The sequence below is a fragment of the Podarcis tiliguerta genome (genome assembly GCF_965153285.1).
Source record: "Podarcis tiliguerta genome assembly, chromosome: 13".
NCBI lineage: Eukaryota > Metazoa > Chordata > Lepidosauria > Squamata > Lacertidae > Podarcis > Podarcis tiliguerta.
Window position 1 is genome coordinate 35960823 of NC_139546.1, and position 19431 is coordinate 35980253.

Here is a 19431-nt window from a genome sequence, read left to right on the forward strand (position 1 = left end):
TCCACAGAAATACAGAATGACTGCCCGCACCCATTCACCCATCCATCCTGGAACTATTTGTTAATACTGCTTAATTTCCCGTCTTACTTAAAATCTTCCCCCGCTGTCTCATAGTCCTTAGTCTAGAACATGGCATCACTGTGAAATGTTAAAATGTCTGTGAGCAGGAAGAAACAGAAATATCCAGCAGTCAGGCCTAGCCTTTAATTGTGCTCTCAAAGGCTGGTCAAATCCTGCTGTTCCAAGGAGGAAATCTCCAAGAGATTCATCCGAGAGCTTTCCCTCCACATCCCCAGGATATGGGGGGATTTCCAGAGGCTGAGATTTGCTTATTAAATGGTTGGTCAGGGACTGGCAGGATGAAGGATGTGGGAATCAAATTAGATGTAAAGGATAAGAGCAGGGATGGAGGGTGGGGGGAGAGAAGTGAGAGAAAGTATAAGAGAAAAGGCCTCAGGAATCCTAGCTCCTGGCTGCTACTGGAACATGGGAAGCCAAATTATATAAAGTCAGCCCATTGGTCCAGTGATCTCAGTACTGTTTACTCTCACAAGCAGCAGCATTCCAGGATTTCAGGCAGGAGTCTTTCCCAGTCCTAACTGGAGATGCCAGGGATTCAACCTGTGGCCTTCTGGATGCAAAGCATATGAATCAACCCAGACTCTGTGATCATCCTCTTTTTCATGTGCCTCCTCCATTAGAGGTCTGGAGGGTGGCAACACAAGAACAGGCCTCTTCTGCGGTGGCTCCCCATTTGTGGAATGCTCTCCCTATGGATGCTCACCTAGCGCCTTCATTACATATCTTTAGGTGCCAGGGGAAAACATTCCTCTTCTCCTTGGCCTTTGGCCAATGAAATAAGCTATGGCCTTTTTTAACTATGTGGGGTTACTATGTTATATAGTTTTGTGTTGCATAGAAATTTCATAGAAGAGGGAATTATTGAAGGCAGTGTTTTTCCCAACTGTGCATGAAAAGCTATACCTATCCAAGTTTTCTCTTCTCCATAGCTACTCAGGAAAGAGGAGTCCTGTCCTCCTTGGCATCTGGTCTATCCTACCTTTTATATGCAACTTAGGTGTCCTGATCATTGGCACACATTCACAAACATGATTGTCCTTACAGATGTTACTTTCAGACTACCGCCTGTTAGCGCTGTTGAGGTTTTAATTTTTTGCAGGTGGTAGACGTGTAATTAAACAGAGGTTCTCTAAAAACATAATTCAGCAGTGCCCTTTTCCATGACCAAGATCCTTCTATCTGTATACTCAAAGCAAGTCCCATTTAGCAAAGATCATCAGCAACATTGATTAAAAGTTTCCTCCTCAGTCTATTTTATTTCTTCTTTTGTTAGTAGATTGGTTGTTAATTTCCATTTAACTCTGTTCCCCATGGCGGGATGGTATATTCCTCCTTTTATCATTCTGCTATTTTGTTATAAAATAAAGAAGAGGAAGGAAAACAATAGATGAAAACCAGTAATTCACACATAAACAGGCACACAGGGAATTTAAGGTGAATCAATCACTAACCATGCTGTACAGGATACAATAAAACAGTGACTGCAATCAGGAAGCTTTACATTAAAGGCACAATAACCCTTAAAAGTCTCAATAGCACTTTGCCTGTCATTACTGGATTACAACCTGGCACTGCAATTATATTTCATTCCCCCCACCTTCCAAATCACCACAAATCAGGTCTGAAGGGAAAACAGGGGAAGGCTTTGCAAGAAGAACTGGCATGTGACAATTTAAAAATGACACTGGGTGGACTCCTTACAAAAAGTGAGTGAGGAAAGGACAGTGATTCCACAGAAAATTCTAGTGTGAATGCAACTTCCGTCTTGGGTGCCAAACAAGAGATAACATTTTGATAGGGGCAGGTTCTTTTACCCTTGCAGCATGAAGAGCTGCACAGCCCTTAAAAGTACAGGAGTACCACCTTCCTTTGCATCTAGTCATCCTGCTCCAGCATCATTCTGTTGGTGAGAGCTTCTCACACCTGAAAAGAAACATCTCTAACCTGCCAAACTCCACCTATATTCCAGAGAAGCCTGAAATAATGGCCAGCACATATGCACACATCTTTCTCAATTGTGACAAATAAATAGATAAACCTACTAGACCTCATTCCCCTTCCACGAGATCCCTGCTGACCTTTTTCCCAGGTGACACAACTCAGAACCACTATTTCTCTCACATTCGCTGCATTTCTCTCCTTCTCCAGAATGCTCACTAGGTCTCATGCTTGTCAGTTAAGCACCCTGAGCCTTCAGCATCCCTCTCCTTTGCTGCAACCACTAACCCTCTCTCTCCTCCCAGAGGCTTCAAAAGCCGTGGCTCCCCTCTGAACTATAAAACAATGCTGAGGTTATGACATGCTGGCAAAATGCCAGGACTAGTCGCCCAGATAAGCTTCCCTAGGCAGTGGGATTAGAGGCTTCATTAGGGATGGATTTCTTGCCCGAACCCAACCAAAGTGACTCGTTAGAAATAATGAGAAAGCCAGCCAGAGCCCAGAGAAGAGAGAGACACTCAACAGAGAATGGTTTAAGGGAGGGTATTTTCTTCTCTAGGGAGCCCCTGTTCTAATCTGGGACCAGCTGACTTTAGACTCCCATCCTCCAGCCCCATCATTGGTCACCTGGGTCAGGTTGGAGCAAGATAAATTGGTAGCAGCTCCAACATGACACCCAAGTCCTTGAGCCCTGGCAATTTATTATTCATTAAAAGCAGTGCGAGGCAATCACCTTGGATAGAGACATCTGTCTGCATTTATGAGGCAGCCCAGCAATGGAAAGCATCCAGCACCTGGGAGAAAGAGTGGGTGGGTGGAAGGTGCAGATGGATGGATGGATGGATGGACTCAGTTGTATTCTTAGTAATAATAAGGTTTAACCATGCTAGAGAGCACATTTCAAGTGTTTAGTGTATTAGTCTTATGATCCTCATATTGTAGATCACAGGTTTGAGGCTGAGGGAAGTGTTGCTCTCATGAGGTCAACTAGAAAGTGGGTACCTAAGATGGCACTGAACTGGGATCCCCCTATTACTGGCCACCAACTTCACGAAAGCAGTTCACTATGCGGCAACCACAATCACATGGAGCAACTGAAAACAGTCATTGTGTAACATAGCAAGTGGGCATCAACAAGATGACTTGACATTTCACAGGACTTAGCTCCAGAGTCTGTTTTCAGTGGCTGGGTTTGAACCTAGACAATTATAAAGCCTTCAGAAAAATAAGTACATTGAAACATGTACAGAGTGCATTTTCTTCCACAGCACACTGAGCAACAACAAGCCACAGATCTGGGATTAGGACTTCCAAGACAGAGGGCATGACTTCTACTCAGGCCCTGGCCCAAGAGTCCTTCATTTTATGAATTAAGCAATGAGATGGATGGCTTGGATAGGCGAGTGGAGAAAGAAACACAAGGTTAGGCAGTTCTGAAAACGGTCTGAAATGGAGTAGGATGCAGGGGTGAAGACACCTTCTTTTCACCCCACTAAAGTTTGCTAATGCACCCTGTACATTCCCCCAGCTTCTTCCCGGATAAGCCCTAGCCAAAAAGCTTGCCCGGCCTGTGCATAAGCAGGGCGTAATTACTTGTTAATTAAGAGCCTAACAAGATGAGCAGATGGTTTGAGAGAATCCATCACAAGCCCTGCCGCTCTCTGAAGAGAAGAAAAGGTTACGCTGTGAGAGCTGGAGGGGGAAGAAAGACAGAGGGGAACCCAGGAGTCCTGCTTCTCACCATCCTCTCTTATAGTTCACTAGATCTGCCAACACCTGCTCCTTCATGAACCCTCAGCCTTTCCCTGTTACATAAACCAGTAGCAAGACAGGAGTGAGCCTGAACAGACAGGTATGGAGGTCTAGCAAAACATTTTTTGCCCATGTTTCTCACTGAGCTCAGAGTTGCCGTATAATAGTAAGATAATCCCATTAATTCTGGTAAGGAAGGGGGAGACCATAACTCTGTTTTTAGTTCTAAGCTACTATACCACATTCCTCAGCCCTCAAGAACCCACGGATCCAGTTTCGGCCAAACTATTCCTGAAAATCCAGAAGTCCCAGCATCTGGTGTTCCCCGGTTCTACTCGTTCCCTCTTTCAGAAAACCCAGACTGGCAAGAGAATAAGAGTGCGTGTCAATAAACTCAGGTTAGGGAGGAAGGCGTGATCTGCTCCTAGTGGCCCCTGCTGGGCTCAGTCAGACACCACGGCTTTGCTTTTCAACTTGTCAGGGGCTTATTTTTTAAAGCCAGGTTGACTCCTTGCTCCCTGAGGATGGTTTTGGGATGGAGAGAAAAGCTTCCCTGCTGGGTAGGGGAAATGAGGGCTTGGAGAGAGGTGGGGGGAAGAGGAGGTGTTAAAGAAATCAGAGCAGTGACAGACCCATGGCATTGTAGGCACCCTCATTTAAAAGTGAATGTACAACCTGCTGTTCAGGTCTTTAAAATGTTCTTTTACTTCATAATCCTGTTTTGCAAAGGGGCTCCTGAGGGTGAGAAATGGTATTTAGCCCAAATATGCAGGTTTTGAACCCATATCTAAACCCCATGGTCTCTCCTCTGCACACAGCACCACTAGTCTGTGGAGCAAACACCTTGTACCTGACCACAATCCCTCCTTGTCATTTCTCTGCCCCTTCCCAGCTCCTTGTCTTGGTGCTCCCACAATGCCCCCCACTCTCCTAGCTGTCTCCAGGACTCTCCTGGGCTGCCATGCGGCTATTTTACTAAGGTGAATAATGATATGTGTCTACAGAGTCATTCAAGGTAGGAGTGCATGAGCTTTAGTATTCCTTGTTGGGCAGAAGGGAACATCAGTGATGTTGCTTAAAACCTTGCATACTCTTATGCACGTCAGTCTAGACATTGTCATCCTGTATCCTAGAGTTGAAGTGCGGAAAAAAGCATCAAAATTCATTAGGAGGTTAGAGCATCTTCTCTATTGGGAAAGGCCAAAGCGTTTGAGATTTTTAGTTTTGGAGGGAAGAACTATGAAGAAAGGACAGGAAAGAGGTTTATAAAATTAGATGCAGTGTAGTAAAGTACTGTACAGTAACTGGATAGAGTGAAGTAATTGTTTTTTCCTTCCTCGATCTTATAATACTAGTTCACGAGGGCCATCAATGAAACTGATGGGCAGCAGAGTTGGGACAGACAAGAGAAAGTGGTTCTTTCCACAATGTATAATTAATTCATGGAATTTGCTGCCAGAGGATGTGGTGTGATGGCCACTGGCTTGGAAGGCTTTAATGGGGGATTAGACAAATGCATGGAGAATAAATCTATCAATGGCTACCAGTTACGGTGGCTGTATGGAACATATTCCGAGGCAATGTGCCACGGCATAAATAGTTACTGCCAGACAATGGCAGAAAATATCTACCGCCTTCATGCTCAGTCTGTGAGGCTCCTGAAGGCATCTGATAGGCCATTACAAGAAGCAAGATGCTGGACAAAGTGGATCTTTGGTCTGATCCAATAGGGCTCTATGGGCAGCCAGGGTCAGAGGTGCCTTAGTGTGAAATTCCAAGATTTGATGCCCAATAGTCACATGAGCCATGCCAGGCTCCACCCCTTTCAATGTCTGTTAGTTAGTAACTTAAATGTGCCCTTAAGTGTAGGTTTGCTCATCAGCCCGATTCCCTCTCCCCTTCATTTATCATGGTCTGATATAATCTTCAACCTGCAAAGGATATATAAAGCCAGGAAATGTTCAATTACCAAGGTAGGAATGAGATGCAGAGGGGGGACTTCACACAGGAGAGACTGATGATATTGCACGATGTTGTTGGGAAAGGATGCAGAGCAGTGTAGAAAGCAAATCTCACAAATTGGTCCAGAGCCAGATCTTTGGCTTCAGGGCTCTGGTTTGGGTTAATTAGCATATGCAAACTAGCAACAGGCAGATTTTTTCTCAGTTTCCCCAAGGAGATACAGCAAAGATCTTCCTCCACTCTCACCCGCCTCACTGTAGCAAGGAGTCACTGAATTTTGTCTTTGTTTCTGAATTTCTTGTAAACATCCCCCTGGGCTCACAGCAAGCCACTGATCCAATCTTCGCCTTAAAACAGGAATCTTTCTAAGGCAGACAGTGACAGCCAGGCCAGGCCTCGTCCTACATTCAACTCAAGAAGAAATGAAGGTGACGGCAAGAGGAGACAACAGAATATGTCTGGTTACTTGCTGAAGGCAGAAAACTCCTACAGGGGACAGCGGCTCTGGCCTGATACTTGTAAAATTAGACAGTACCAGACCTTCTACCCTAGGAGGTACCAGCTCAATCCAATTTGGCACCCTGTTTGTTAGCTGGGGGCTGATCCACAACCATAATGAACAGTGCTGGCTTCCTTTTTGTGCCAGATCACTGGCTGTTTCCTGCTTTCAGCTCTTGGGTCAAGGCATAAACCTTTGTCTTTGACCACAGAGCCATGATCTGGGCATGCAGAGAGAAATCTCCCAATGATAATATTACAATGTCAGGGTGAATACTGTTGCTATTCACCCTAGTTAAGAAAGAAACAAACCTGGAAGAATATGTGCCTCAGCTCAGGAAAGGGGAAGCAAACCAGTTCCAAATAAATGAAGTAAAATTGAAATCAAATAAATCTAAAGGGAAGGTTTACAAAATGTTATATACCACTATGGGGTGAGGTATGAGTGAAAACAGAGATAGCCTCATTGATATTAGTCACTATATGAGCATTTCTACACAGGGGCTGTATAGCAGACAAGTATAAGCACAAACTCCCAATATTTTTTTAAAAAATGATTTATTTATTTTTAAAGCCCATTAACTTTTTAAGTTCATGGTGGTAGGGTGGTTTGCTGGGAGAGTTGTATGCCATTTGTCACTGACTACGAGACCAAAGCAAATTCCAGTAAACACCTTGAGACTCCACAAGCCCATTCCACAATTTTTATTTTTATTTTGATAACAGGAGTAGATGCTCTCTTTGGTTAAACCACTGCATTTTCTCCAGGCAAAAAGTAGTACACTTGCTCAGAAAAAGCAACAGAAGTGAAACCTTGGGGAAGATGTCTGCAAGGACAAAGGGGTGTTTACCAAGTACTGCAATGACTGTGTAAGAAAAGCTCTGAGGGACAACTTAGAGGCGTGTATGCATCAAGCTGCAAATCATCTCATGTGACCCTGCACTGCGTAGATCATTCGTCCCCAACCTGGTGCCCTCCAGATGTTTTGGATCACAATACCCATTATTCATAGGGACGCGGGTGGCGCTGTGGGTTAAAGCCTCAGCGCCTAGGGCTTGCCGATCGAAAGGTCGGCGGTTCGAATCCCCGCGGCGGGGTGCGCTCCTGCTGTTCGGTCCCAGCGCCTGCCAACCTAGCAGTTCGAAAGCACCCCTGGGTGCAAGTAGATAAATAGGGACCGCTTACTAGCAGGAAGGTAAACGGCGTTTCCGTGTGCAGCTCTGGCTCGCCAGAGCAGCGATGTCACGCTGGCCACGTGACCCGGAAGTGTCTTCGGACAGCTCTGGCCCTTGGCCTCTTTGAGTGAGATGGGCACACAACCCTAGAGTCGGACATGACTGGCCCGTACGGGCAGGGGTACCTTTACCTTTTTACCCATTATTCATGGGCATTGCCAAGGGAGGGCAGGGGAACAGCTGCCACCCTAAATCAATCAAAATCAATACAAATCTGAGGTTCTGCTCCCCCAAACAAAAGCCTGCCCCCCCAACACAAATCCTGGCTACGCCCATGCCATTATCCCTCACTACATTCAGCCATTCCTTCTTTGCCACAGCTTTCCAACCAGCAATTGTTCCCTCGCTTTTTCACCCATCCATTTGTCTCTCTTTCCCTCACTTGTCCATGCATCCATTCATCTGCCACACGGAAGAAAGCATTAGGGTTCAGAGACCCACCTTAGAACTAACAGTTCTCATATCCAGGCTGCAGGCCTGGAGTGCAGTAAGATGCAGGTGAAACTTGCTGCTTCTCCTTCTTGTCCCTGCTATGTAGTACTATGTAGTGCTTTTTCATTGCTGCTGCAGCAGCATGCTTCTTCCTGATATCAGATTGGGACACTCAGCTGCATTCAGCAAAGTGAAAACAGGTAGCCCAACACCAGGCCTCTGGAATAGCTTGCCCTTGAGGCATTCTCAAAGGAACAGAAATTGAATTTCGGATGGCATCAATCTGCTTAAATTCCAAACAAACAAACAATCCTCCAAGCAAACAAGGCAGCTACATGTGCTCATAGGCCAGGATCTGAGCTTTTATATTTGAGGGCAGAAAACAACTTCACATACATATACACGTGGCAGTTTACGAAGACCAGTTACTGATCCTGTAGGATATTCCTCCTGTAGGATCTTCAGGTTTACCATATGACAGAGCTTGCTGGCTAGAGCCACATGGAGCTATTTGGCCTATTCTCTAATGCTACATGTCTGCTACGGAAGCTGTCCACATTGCAGAGGATTTTCAGTACATCCTATGACACACAATCAGTTCACACAGTGCATTAGCCAGGCCTGGAGTGGCCTCACTGGTGGTGAGCCTGAGCGGAGAGCATGACCAAGAACACAATCCATATCTCTTGTGGCTCTGCATGGCAGGAGAAGGTGGGCAATGATGGGCAAGCTGTCACAGAAAGACATGCCTGCCCTTACTAATCTCCTTATGTGAGAGAATCCTGACAAACTTCTGGAAAGAAACGACAACAGAATACAATCTGAAAGAAGTTTCTCTATGATGGCATGTTGCACATTATGTGTTTAGAGATAGGTGTGAGCCAAGGGGCTTCCAAATTCACTGTACTCAAGGCCCCAGGAAATATCTGGACGGCCTGATGACGATCTGCCTATATAGCGACATCATGGAGCATAGCACAAGAGAACAAGTCTCTGCCCCAAGTAGCCAGTGTGGTGTAGTGGTTAAGAGCGGTAGTCACGTAATCTGGGTAACCGGGTTCGCGTCTCCGCTCCTCCACATGCAGCTGCTGGGTGACCTTGGGCCAGTCACAGTCTCTCAGCCCCACTCACCTCACAGAGTGTTTGTTGTGGGGGAGGAAGGGAAAGGAGAATGTTAGCCGCTTTGAGACTCCTTAAAGGGAGTGAAAGGCGGGATATCAAATCCAAACTCTTCTTATAATCTAAAATCTGACATAAGGGAGAGGAGAGCCCCTTTACTGCAAATGTTAAATTGTGAGCCCCTTGGGACAGAAACCTGTCCACTTCAATTTTGTAAAGCGCCATGTACTTAGGTTTCACCACAGGAGGATATGGAGGCTAAGGGGTTATGCCAAAGGCTTCATGGAAGAGGTCCTCTGCCACGTCTCCCACTAACCATTCTCTACACACCCTTCCTTCCTTTCTTTCGATCCGCTTACTCCAATGTTTACAACCAGCCACCAGTCCTTAACATGTAAGCACACGTGACTCCCACTAAGCAGGTTCTTCTTCCCTTGAACCCCTTTCCTTCTTTCTTTTCTTTTGCTCTTTGTCTCGTCTCTCTCTCCCCCCCCCCCCCTTTTCTGATTTAATCTCCAGGATCTCCACACTTCTTGGCTGCATGATGCCAAGTTATTATCAGCTCAGAGACAGAAAATGATTCCCTCAGTCATTCTCTCCCTGCTGATGCAGCTGAACATTGCAGTTATTTCGTAGAGAGCCTGGCGATGAGGGGTGGGATTCCCGTACAAATAGCTGCTGCCGTCTCCCCAGAGTCAGCTGCATCTCAGCTCCCTGGAAGCCTCCAGGTGCAAATGAGAATGAAACTCAGCTCAGTTACACACTAGTCTGCAACACCACTAAAATCACACACATTTGGGTATAGTGGCACCTTAGTCCCATCAGACACATACAAAGAAATCACAGCAGACACAATGATGTACTAGATAAGGTCTCTCTTTGAAGAGGTGTCTACTACGCACCTCAATGTGACTGCGGGAATATATGTAAACACCAGCACAAATATGTAGCACACGTGTTCCCAATGCCTATTTCATGCCTAGAAAATGGCCATATGCAGTATACACAAATGCAGCCTCCAAATATACCAGCCGCATAAAGGCATCATCCATCAAAATTACAAAATACGGGCACAGAAAATAACTTTGGGGAAGAACACACTCACACATCAGTACTACTGCAAACATTTCATAATATACCACAAATACCATCATAATGGTCACACACATTTACAGCAGCATAGTGGCTATAAGAAAACAGCCAGAAATGCATCACAGCCACGCAACACCAAGACACACAATGGCACCTAGACAACATACATGCCACCAATGTAACAAATGCACAGGAATTTATAGCAAAACACACACAGACACAAAATCAAGCCATAACACAGCCCTCATGTTAAAAGTATGATATCAAATCAGCCACTGTGTGAGGATCCAGGATAGCTGTTGAGAAACAGGACTTTACTTGACATGTTACTTCAAGGCAAGCTGCTCCCAGCGTCTTCCATTTTTGCATTAAGAAACTTGGTTATAACCCAAGATTGCGCTACGCAACCTTTTGACCAACGTTTCAAGGCACAAAGACCGGTTACAAAACTGTAAAGCACACAAAAATACAATTGCAAACACACACACACCAACCAGCAGCTAAAGATTTTTTCCACGTACAGCACATTTCAGCCAATGCAGACTTGAATAAATGAAGCTTCAGAGGTTTGGGGGAATTGGGTGAGAGAGACCAGCAGCAATGAGGCTCTATGAATCTCTGTGGGTGGGAAGTTTCCAAGGTGTGGGATCGCCACTGAGAAAACCCTCCCCCTTCATATTAATCAGCCTGATGGGTCTCAAGCACTGCTCTTAAGGCTTGGTCAGGCTGCAGGCTGCAGGTGTGTAGCTAGCTAGCTCTGCAAGGGCTAATAAGCCTTTAGGACAGAGGGTGGATGAACTGTCTCTCCTATGGCTTGATAGTGCCCTTGCCCTGTTCCCTCTCAGACCTTCTCTTTTGCCAAGGAAAGGCTTTGACCTCCTGTGACAGGACATCTAGAACAGCCTTTTCCAACCCGGAGCCTTCCAGATACCATTTGTGCCCAGGCTGGGGAAGGCTGATGCAGAAAGAGCATCTGGTGATGTAGCAGTGACAAAAGCAGATGGGCTGCCCCCGCAATCTGCCTCTGCTCGTTTTGCTGGCTCACGGGCCATGAGTGATGCCTTTTCACCTTTGAACATCGTCCTATGGACTTTTCTATGGCAGGGTAGCTCACTCAGCTGAACCATAAGTCTGATTTTTCTTCCCCCACCTTTTTAAAATCCCATGCCTTTTAAAGTCTTCTGATGCCCTCAAGCCCATAGCCCTCTCACCCTTCTCCCCATCCTGCCGTGCGCTACCCTGAATCAGGACGGCTCCTTTTCATTTCCCCCTCTTGCTTTCGGAGCGTTCAGTGACTAGTGTTAATTTTCATGCTGACTGCAGCCCTGACAGGTGGCAAGTCCCATGGGAGGCCTGCAGCAAACCCACGAGGTGCCAACGCCTCCCTGGTATGCAGCGGGCGAGACCCGCAAGCCATGCCACTGCTTAATTTAGCTTTCATATCAAATTGGGAAATCAGCGGAAAAGCTACAACATAAACAGGCCCGAAGTCCCAAGGGGAGCCCGTTAAATTAACCCAGTATGCTACAGGCTGGCTTCTGTAAAATACCCCAGGCTGAGATAACAGAGGAAGGCTTGTGGGAGTTGAAGGAGGGGAAGGAATAACTCAGGTTTGGGACTATGGCAGTGGGGAAGGAGGAGGAGCTATGATTAGAATTGGCCCATAATGTAGACGGATGGGACTTTTGTCCCGGACGCACTGGCTCTGCAGAGGTTCCAAACAGCCAGCTGCCACTGCTGCGGCAGGCACAGGGCTGTGAGTTCAACCCTTTTCAGCCACCTTGCAGTTGTGAAATTAGAGTGCCACCCAGTGGCTGAGACCTGCAGTGAAGTCCCTAATTTCCATTCTGGTCATTGCCCCGTATTTTCCAGCACCACAGAGAAAGAATTGCCACTTCAGTGGAGATGGTGAGGCTGGGATGGGGCAGAATCCAGGACAGCTTCTCACTGACACAGATCAGATTGTTTAGATCCAATTACTGACATGAAAATGCATTTTTAAACGTAATAAAACTGAACAGGGAGCTAGTTTGGAGTGCTACCCATTCACGTTCCCCCATAACATGCCCTTGCCCTACCCCCACCCCAAACAATGAATTGGCAATGGAGCAATCCCAGGTGGCTGGATGAATCCAGCCTTTCTCCTTAATTGATAAGGTTCCTTGCCAACGCAGGTGGGCAAGAAGCCTGCATTTGAACAACAAGGGTGAAGTCATTGTCTGGCCTACACACTGGGAATGAGGACCAATGCATATTTTTGCCCTTTGGCAGAAGAAGGAATGCTAGATTAAACAAGTTAAACTAGGGAAATTCAGAAGGAGAGTAGCAAAGGGGGCAAAAGGAAGTCCACATGGCCAACTTTGGAGGGGAGAGATCTCCTGCAGAGATCATGACCCTGGAGTGGAACACAGGCTTGAGAAGACCTTCACCAGAAACCGTAAAGAGCCACTGCCAATCAGAATAGAGAATACTGGGCTCGATGGACCAATGGCCTGATCTGGTATAAGGCAACTTCCTATGTTCCTACTGAGACAGCAGCAGGAGCTGGAGCCACTAGCCTGCTGCCAGCACCTGACATCCTTGGGCAGCTGCCAGGTCGCCTGTGCAGGGATCCCAATGTAGATGTCCACCCTCTCAGTGTCCTTTGAGGGACTCTGAGCAACAAAAGGCTAGATCGAGCCACTCTGCTCTCAACCCAATGTTGCTCTGGAGCATTGTGGGAAAACTAAAGGGCTGAGAGACCCAGTTGCCCGCAACTGCTTGGAAGGGATACAGGCTCCTAAGCTTGCCAGGGCTCACTGACAGAGGTAGGGGCTTACCAGAGGATTGTTTGCCCAGGACTCTCCTCAAAGCTAGCGATCACTCATGTGTGAAACTGCCATTGACTCATTTCGTTTAGTACTGTATACTATTGACTCCCAGCAGCTTGCCAAGGTCTCAAGACACTAGGAGCTGAACCGCAGAACGTCTGCATGAAAAGCAGGAGTTCTACCACTAAGACATCACCAGCAGTCCTTAGGAAAACCTCCTAAATTAACTCAGTATGTTACAGGCTGGTTTCAAAAAAACCACTCTATGTTGAGATAACTGGGGAGGGCTTTTAAAACTTGGAAGGGATTGATCTTTACCTTAAAAGAGGGAATTTGGGTCCCACTCACACAAGCACACATACACAAATCAGTTGCACTGGAAGGTAACTACTGGAGCACGAGTATAAACTAGAAATTGTATTTTATTTTGTTCATCAACTTTGTTCTGTATTCCTCTTACTCTTTATCCAACCGGTCATTCCTATCCTAACAAAACTCTTCTTTGGTTTACCCTAATTGGACAAAAAAAGCACATTGTGCTCATGAAGTAGGACACTGAGGTAAGCTGTCAGCTTTAGGGTACTGACTCTACAGAGATACCGATTCTTTATCTAATGGTCACATGCTTGAAAGGGCTCTGGGACTGAGGCAGGCACTGCTGCAGTTCCCCACAAGTACAAATTTTGAGAGAAATTTGCTTGCAGCTTGGGATAGATGAGGCTGGGAACATACCTGATGCCCAGGTGTGAGTGAGTGGGAATTCACTGGTGCTGATTTGGCAATACAGAAAGCCTGGCCAAGGGTATCAGAAGAGTTTGTCACATTTGTGCAGCAGTGGGATTGGAGCTAGTGTTGAGAAAGACTGCTTTAAGAGGAAAGTCTTTCTCTCTCTCTCTCTCTCTCTCTCTCACACACACACACACACACACATGATTCTATGAATACACACAAACACATCCCTGCACCTGCTCTTCAGGAATTATTATTTGCACACAGCCTTGGGTGTGAAGCACTATTTCAGCTCCTTGCTCTGCCATGAAGCTCACTGTGTGACCTTGGGAAAGACACAGTCTCTCAGCCTAACAACTTGGCTTCACAGGGCTGTTGTTATGAGCTGACAACTGCAAATCCCATCCTACGTTGAAAAGTGTTACAGGCATTATAAATAAGAGAAAGCTGAGACTGAGCTGAAAGGAAAAGCCCAAGATGGAATGCAAACCACCCTGGGAAATTATTTGTGCAGGTCTTTTGACTAGCCAGGTGGCTTCTAACCAAGGAGGAAGTGCCCCGCTCCACAACTATCTTCACTAACACTCAACTGCTCGCCCCCACCTGCATCTGGCTTCAGGACCTGGTTTGTTAGCAGATACAGTATAAAGAAGCAACTTCATGAGTCAAACCAGTGGACACTCCGATGCTGTAATGTCTGTCCCGACATGTTAGGCAGGGTTAAAGGTAAAGGTAAAGGTACCCCTGCCCGTACGGGCCAGTCTTGCCAGACTCTAGGGTTGTGCGCCCATCTCACTCAAAGAGGCCAAGGGCCAGCGCTGTCCGAAGACACTTCCGGGTCACGTGGCCAGCGTGACATCGCTGCTCTGGCGAGCCAGAGCCGCACACGGAGACGCCGTTTACCTTCCCGCTAGTAAGCGGTCCCTATTTATCTACTTGCACCCAGAGGTGCTTTCGAACTGCTAGGTTGGTAGGCGCTGGGACCGAACAGCGGGAGCGCACCCCACCACGGGGATTCGAACCGCTGACCTTTCGATCGGCAAGCCCTAGGCACTGAGGCTTTAACCCACAGCGCCACCCGCGTCCCTAGGCAGGGTTACCCAATATTTTTGACAAGAGATGATGGGGACTTAACACAAGTAAAGCAGGTGTCATAGCAGGCTATGGCCCTTCTGGAAAGTTAGGGTTGCTGCCTTGCTCTGGCAGTTTCTGGAACCTTCCTTAGCTGCACCATAGAGAAAAATTCAATAAGCATTCCTCATGCTGAGAGGAGCCTCACCTACTGAATTTCTGGCTGACATGGAGCTGTTTTAAGGCACCAGAGCCTTGCCAGAAGAAATGTAAAAAAGGCTGCAAGACTTCCAAATTGTTGCTTTTTTTCAGCATTCAGGAACTTGACACCTCTCAACCTGCCAGAAAGGTTCTTCACCTCTGTTCTCAGAGACAGCTCAAGACAGACAATGCAAAAATGCCACCCAGGCAAAAAGCACATCAAGTAAACTAAATCATTGCCAGTTTCATGCCTTTTAAAGTGTGGCACAACCTTGGACTTCATAACTGTTGGGTTATCCCCATGTGCTGTAACAAACATATAGTAACACCTGCCCTCGTTCAAAAGGTAGGAGTCTGGTGCCACGTTGATGTGACCCTGAAGTGCCATAGCCTGTGTTGCCTCTACTGTGGTGCCCCCTGCTGATGCCCTCCAACTTCTCAAGCTGCTGTTTCTCTTCTTCCTTGCCCTTTCAGCGCTGGCTTACTAACGTACAGCATCCAACTGTCACTGTCACCAGCAGCCAGCAGCTTCAGCTGCCCGCCACCAGAACCTGCCGGTGCGCTGCCTGCCTTGTCACATTATGGGATGCGACCCTCCCGCTCGACTGCACACAGCAAGTTTCTGGCTGAGCTGTGGCAGCCGGCAGGCTTCGGGACATGCTTGTTAGCAATTTATGATCCTGCTGAGGATAGATGGCAGCCTGCAGGGCTGGGATTCAAAGGAAACTGGGATTGCTGTAATCTCAGAGACACAAGGCGGGGGTGGGGCAGCAGAGAGAGCGCTGTACCAAGGCCAAAGCAGTAGGGAGTCCTGTAGTGTGGATATCTGGCCAAGGCGAAGCACTGGTGCAAGACACAGGAGCTGCTGGGGTTGGGAACTGGTTTCCCAGGGAGCAAGTTTTGTCTCTACTTGGCAGCCCTTGGATAAAAGTTTCAACAGATTTTAAGAACTCTTTTTGTTTGTTTCTTAAGCAGGCTTGTAAGTTATTTACCAAGTTGCTTACGGCGAGTTAGAATCCCCTTCGCTTTTGCAAACAAGAAGAAAATGGTTGGTGTTTGTTATTCTTAACAGAACTAAATCTAGCTATGCCTGGACAGGCAGATTGCAGCAGAGGGAGAGAAGCAAGGCAGGACCACCCTATCAACTCTGCTGAGAAACCAACTCCATCAGGCTATCCCTCTCCCCCAACTATCATTCAGTCACATCCATTCCATCAGGTTTCAGCAGAGGGAGAGATGGGTTTGGCTCCTCTTCTGTTTCAACCATTTCTATTCCAGCTGGTTATTGTAAGAACTTTGCAATTTAGAACTAAAATCTGAGTTTGCATTTTTTTTTCCCTTCTTCCCTCGCAATCTCTTCTTTCGTGCCATGATTTTGTGCCGTGACTTTGTAATCCTGAGATCAGGGACTCTCCTATTTCTGATCTTTGTAAGCCACTCTGGGAACCTTTTCGGCTGAAAGTCCAGGTAAATATGTGCTGATTAAGTCGTTAAATAAATAAATATTGTTCATATCTAGGAACAATTATGGGCTTTTTAGCAAAACTGGGCAGTGGTGTTATTTTAAAGAATGGCATGTGCCACTGCTGAATGTCAGGTTTCCCCATGAATATTTTAAATTCAGTTTGTAATAAAATGAACGTAAGAAGAGCCTGGATCAGGCCAATGACACATTGAGTCTAGGAGCCTTTTTCTCACAGTGGCCAACCAGATGCCCGAAAGGAGCCGAGTGCAACAGCACTCTCCCACTCCTTGGAGTTCCAGCAATTGGCATTCAGAGGACTACTGCCTCCAACAGTGTACATTCAGGTTTCTGTTGACACAAGGCTCTGAACTGAGACCTGAGTGTACACTGTTTGTACAGTGGAGAGGGCTCAGTAAGTATGAAAATTGGGGAACTCAATTGGGAGTTTCAATTTAAAATGTTGGGAGTGTATGCAAGAATAAGCAAAATCCACATGAATATAATGGACTAGGGTGGGTGAAAGGAGCTTATGCTGTGATAGAAGTATTGCTTTTGCCCTTTTATTTTATTTTCACCTAGTTGAGTATGCACTCAGTGACACAGGAGATTTGCACAGTAAGGTTGTCACCTTTCTTTGTCTCGACAGGGACTTCTCATGTGTTTGACAGTAAAAAATGCAGATATTCTACAGTGGCATTGCCATGCAGCTGTTAAAGGCATACACCTTAAGGCGGTGGGCCTTTTGCTGCTCTCTCCTGCCATTTTTAAACCACTCAAGAGCAAGAGGATGTTGCTATTTTATCCTTTAAGAGTGTGTGTGTGTGTGTTTTGCTTTACACCTTAGGATCTAGAGGATTCTGACAACTCTGACTTGGCTAGATTAGCCCCCCAAAACTTGACTCTGCCACTGCCAGATCTGTACTTGGCTCCACATCCAGCCACCATTTTTTTTATTCCAAAAGTTGGCGATGCCAAAAACTTTGTGTGTTCCCACTGCCCCTGACACAAAAGTAGGGATTTTATAGTTCAAATTGTCCTCTCCTTGAAAGCTTCTTATATTTTCTCAACCACACCCATATTGGCTGGGTTCTGGGGAAATCTCTTTCAGTAAAAGGATATTACATATAATAACATCTCCTCATACTTTTTAAATTCCTTGTGAGTTTGGTCAAAAATCCAAAAATACAGAATTAGTGCAACTTTGTCAGCAGAATCTTCTAAAGTTCTCTACGCCCGCAGAGGCATAATCATTCGTAGCTGACTAAGTGAGCTGCTTCAATGTAAACTCACCATGTAAGTACAGTACTCCTTCTCTAGCAGGCAAGTCACGTCAGTCCCTATGTCCCGCTGAAATCCAGTGGATAACCTTTTGAATAAGAAAAAGGGAGAAAGGTGAATGAGGTACTAACAGGCGCACTCCTATGTATTCCCTCAAAATTGAGCCCCATTGGACTCAATGATGATTACGCTCAGGTAAGTGCAGCATAAGCTAGGCAACTGTAGGAAAGGAGACTATTTGTGACTATTTTTATTTGGTTTTGTTTTACGTGGTGGAAAATGACATAGTTGAGGTCATACTGAATTCTGTCTTCCAAGAGCGGCTGGGATTAGAAATCATAGAATTGTAGAGGCAGAAGGGACCCTGAGGATCATCTAGTCCAATCCCCTGCAATGCAGAAATATGCAGCTGCCCCATATGGGGATCAAACCTGCAACCTCTGTGGTATCAGCACCATTAATTCCTAAGAAAATAAATACTGCAGTTTGAACCTGCTCAAAAAATCACCTCCTTTGACACAGAAATCCTGCCAGAAATCCCAAATGTTTGAGAGCTTTGTTGTTGTTTAGTCGTTCAGTCGTGTCCGACTCTTCGTGACCCCGTGGACCAGAGCACGCCAGGCACTTCTGTCTTCCACTGCCACCCGCAGTTTGGTCAGATTCATGTTTGTAGCTTCGAGAACACTGTCTAACCATCTCATCCTCTGTCGTCCTCTTCTCCTTGTGCCCTCCATCTTTCCCAACAGCTGTGGCTATTCAGGAACAGTCTGCCCATGCTCAGAGACACAAGCACTTATTATGCATATGCCATGGCTAAGGCCTAGTACTAAAAATAAACTAATGATATAGTTTGCTTAGTATGGCTGGCTGCTTTTGTTCTTCTGCGTATATAAACTCCTATGTTTGTAATAAAAACCTTTAAACCACTTTCATGGATGCCTTACTTATGTACAGTGGTACCTCGGGTTAAGTACTTAATTCGTTCTGGAGGTCCGTACTTAACCTGAAACTGTTCTTAACCTGAAGCACCACTTTAGCTAATGGGACCTCCTGCTGCCGCTGCGTGATTTCTGTTCTCATTCTGAGTTAAAGTTCTTAACCTGAAGCACTATTTCTGGGTTAGTGGAGTCTGTAACCTGAAGCGTATGTAACCTGAAGCGTATGTAACCCGAGGTACCACTGTATAAATTAAATAAATCTGTCAGCAAATAAACTGGCCCTTTGATTGATGACAATGTTCCACTTATTGCCATATGAAGGACCATAGCTCAGTACAAGCCAAAGGTCCCTGGTTCGATCTGCAGCATCTCTGGGTGGAGTTGGGAGGCTCTTGCCTGAAACCCTGGAGAGCAGCTGCCAGTCAGTGTAGACAATACTGAGCAAGATGGACCAAGTGTCTGACTCAACATAAGGCAGTTTCCTATGTTCCTATCTCAGTAGTCAAAATTGCGCATTTGTGTGCGTTTTAACTAGATAATTAATTCATTGAAAGTGAGGCGAGAACAACGAGAGGATAGTGATTTTTAAGTGCTGTGAAGTAGAATAATTTATAGAATTACCGCGGCTTGGTTTATGGGGAGAAAAGCAACAGGCGCCTGAAGTGGAGGATACCACCGAGCCTTTCAGTAGCACTTTAAAAACAAAATTTAAATAAATCAATAGGGCTGCGGTGAATAGTCGGTTGCCATGGTAATGGAACCAATTGCCCTTTTCTGAAATGGCGCTTCGGGATAGCGCTCTTTGTGGGGGAAGGGAAGTCCTCTGCCC

The 19431-nt window shown here is 46.1% G+C and overlaps 1 protein-coding gene across 6 annotated transcripts in view; it reads right to left on the reverse strand.

Annotated features, from left to right (window-relative positions):
• Window positions 1–19431, reverse strand: part of KDELR1 (KDEL endoplasmic reticulum protein retention receptor 1) — a 127929-nt gene that overhangs the window by 107899 nt on the left and 599 nt on the right. For 2 of the 6 annotated variants that reach the window (XM_083411688.1, XM_083411683.1), the window contains exon 2: window positions 17677–17752. The gene's annotated coding sequence lies outside the window, so the exon portion shown is untranslated. Of the gene's footprint in view, window positions 1–17672; window positions 17753–19223; window positions 19397–19431 lie in introns of those variants that run through there. The other 4 variants (XM_083411689.1, XM_083411684.1, XM_083411686.1 and 1 more) reach the window with 3 other exon arrangements.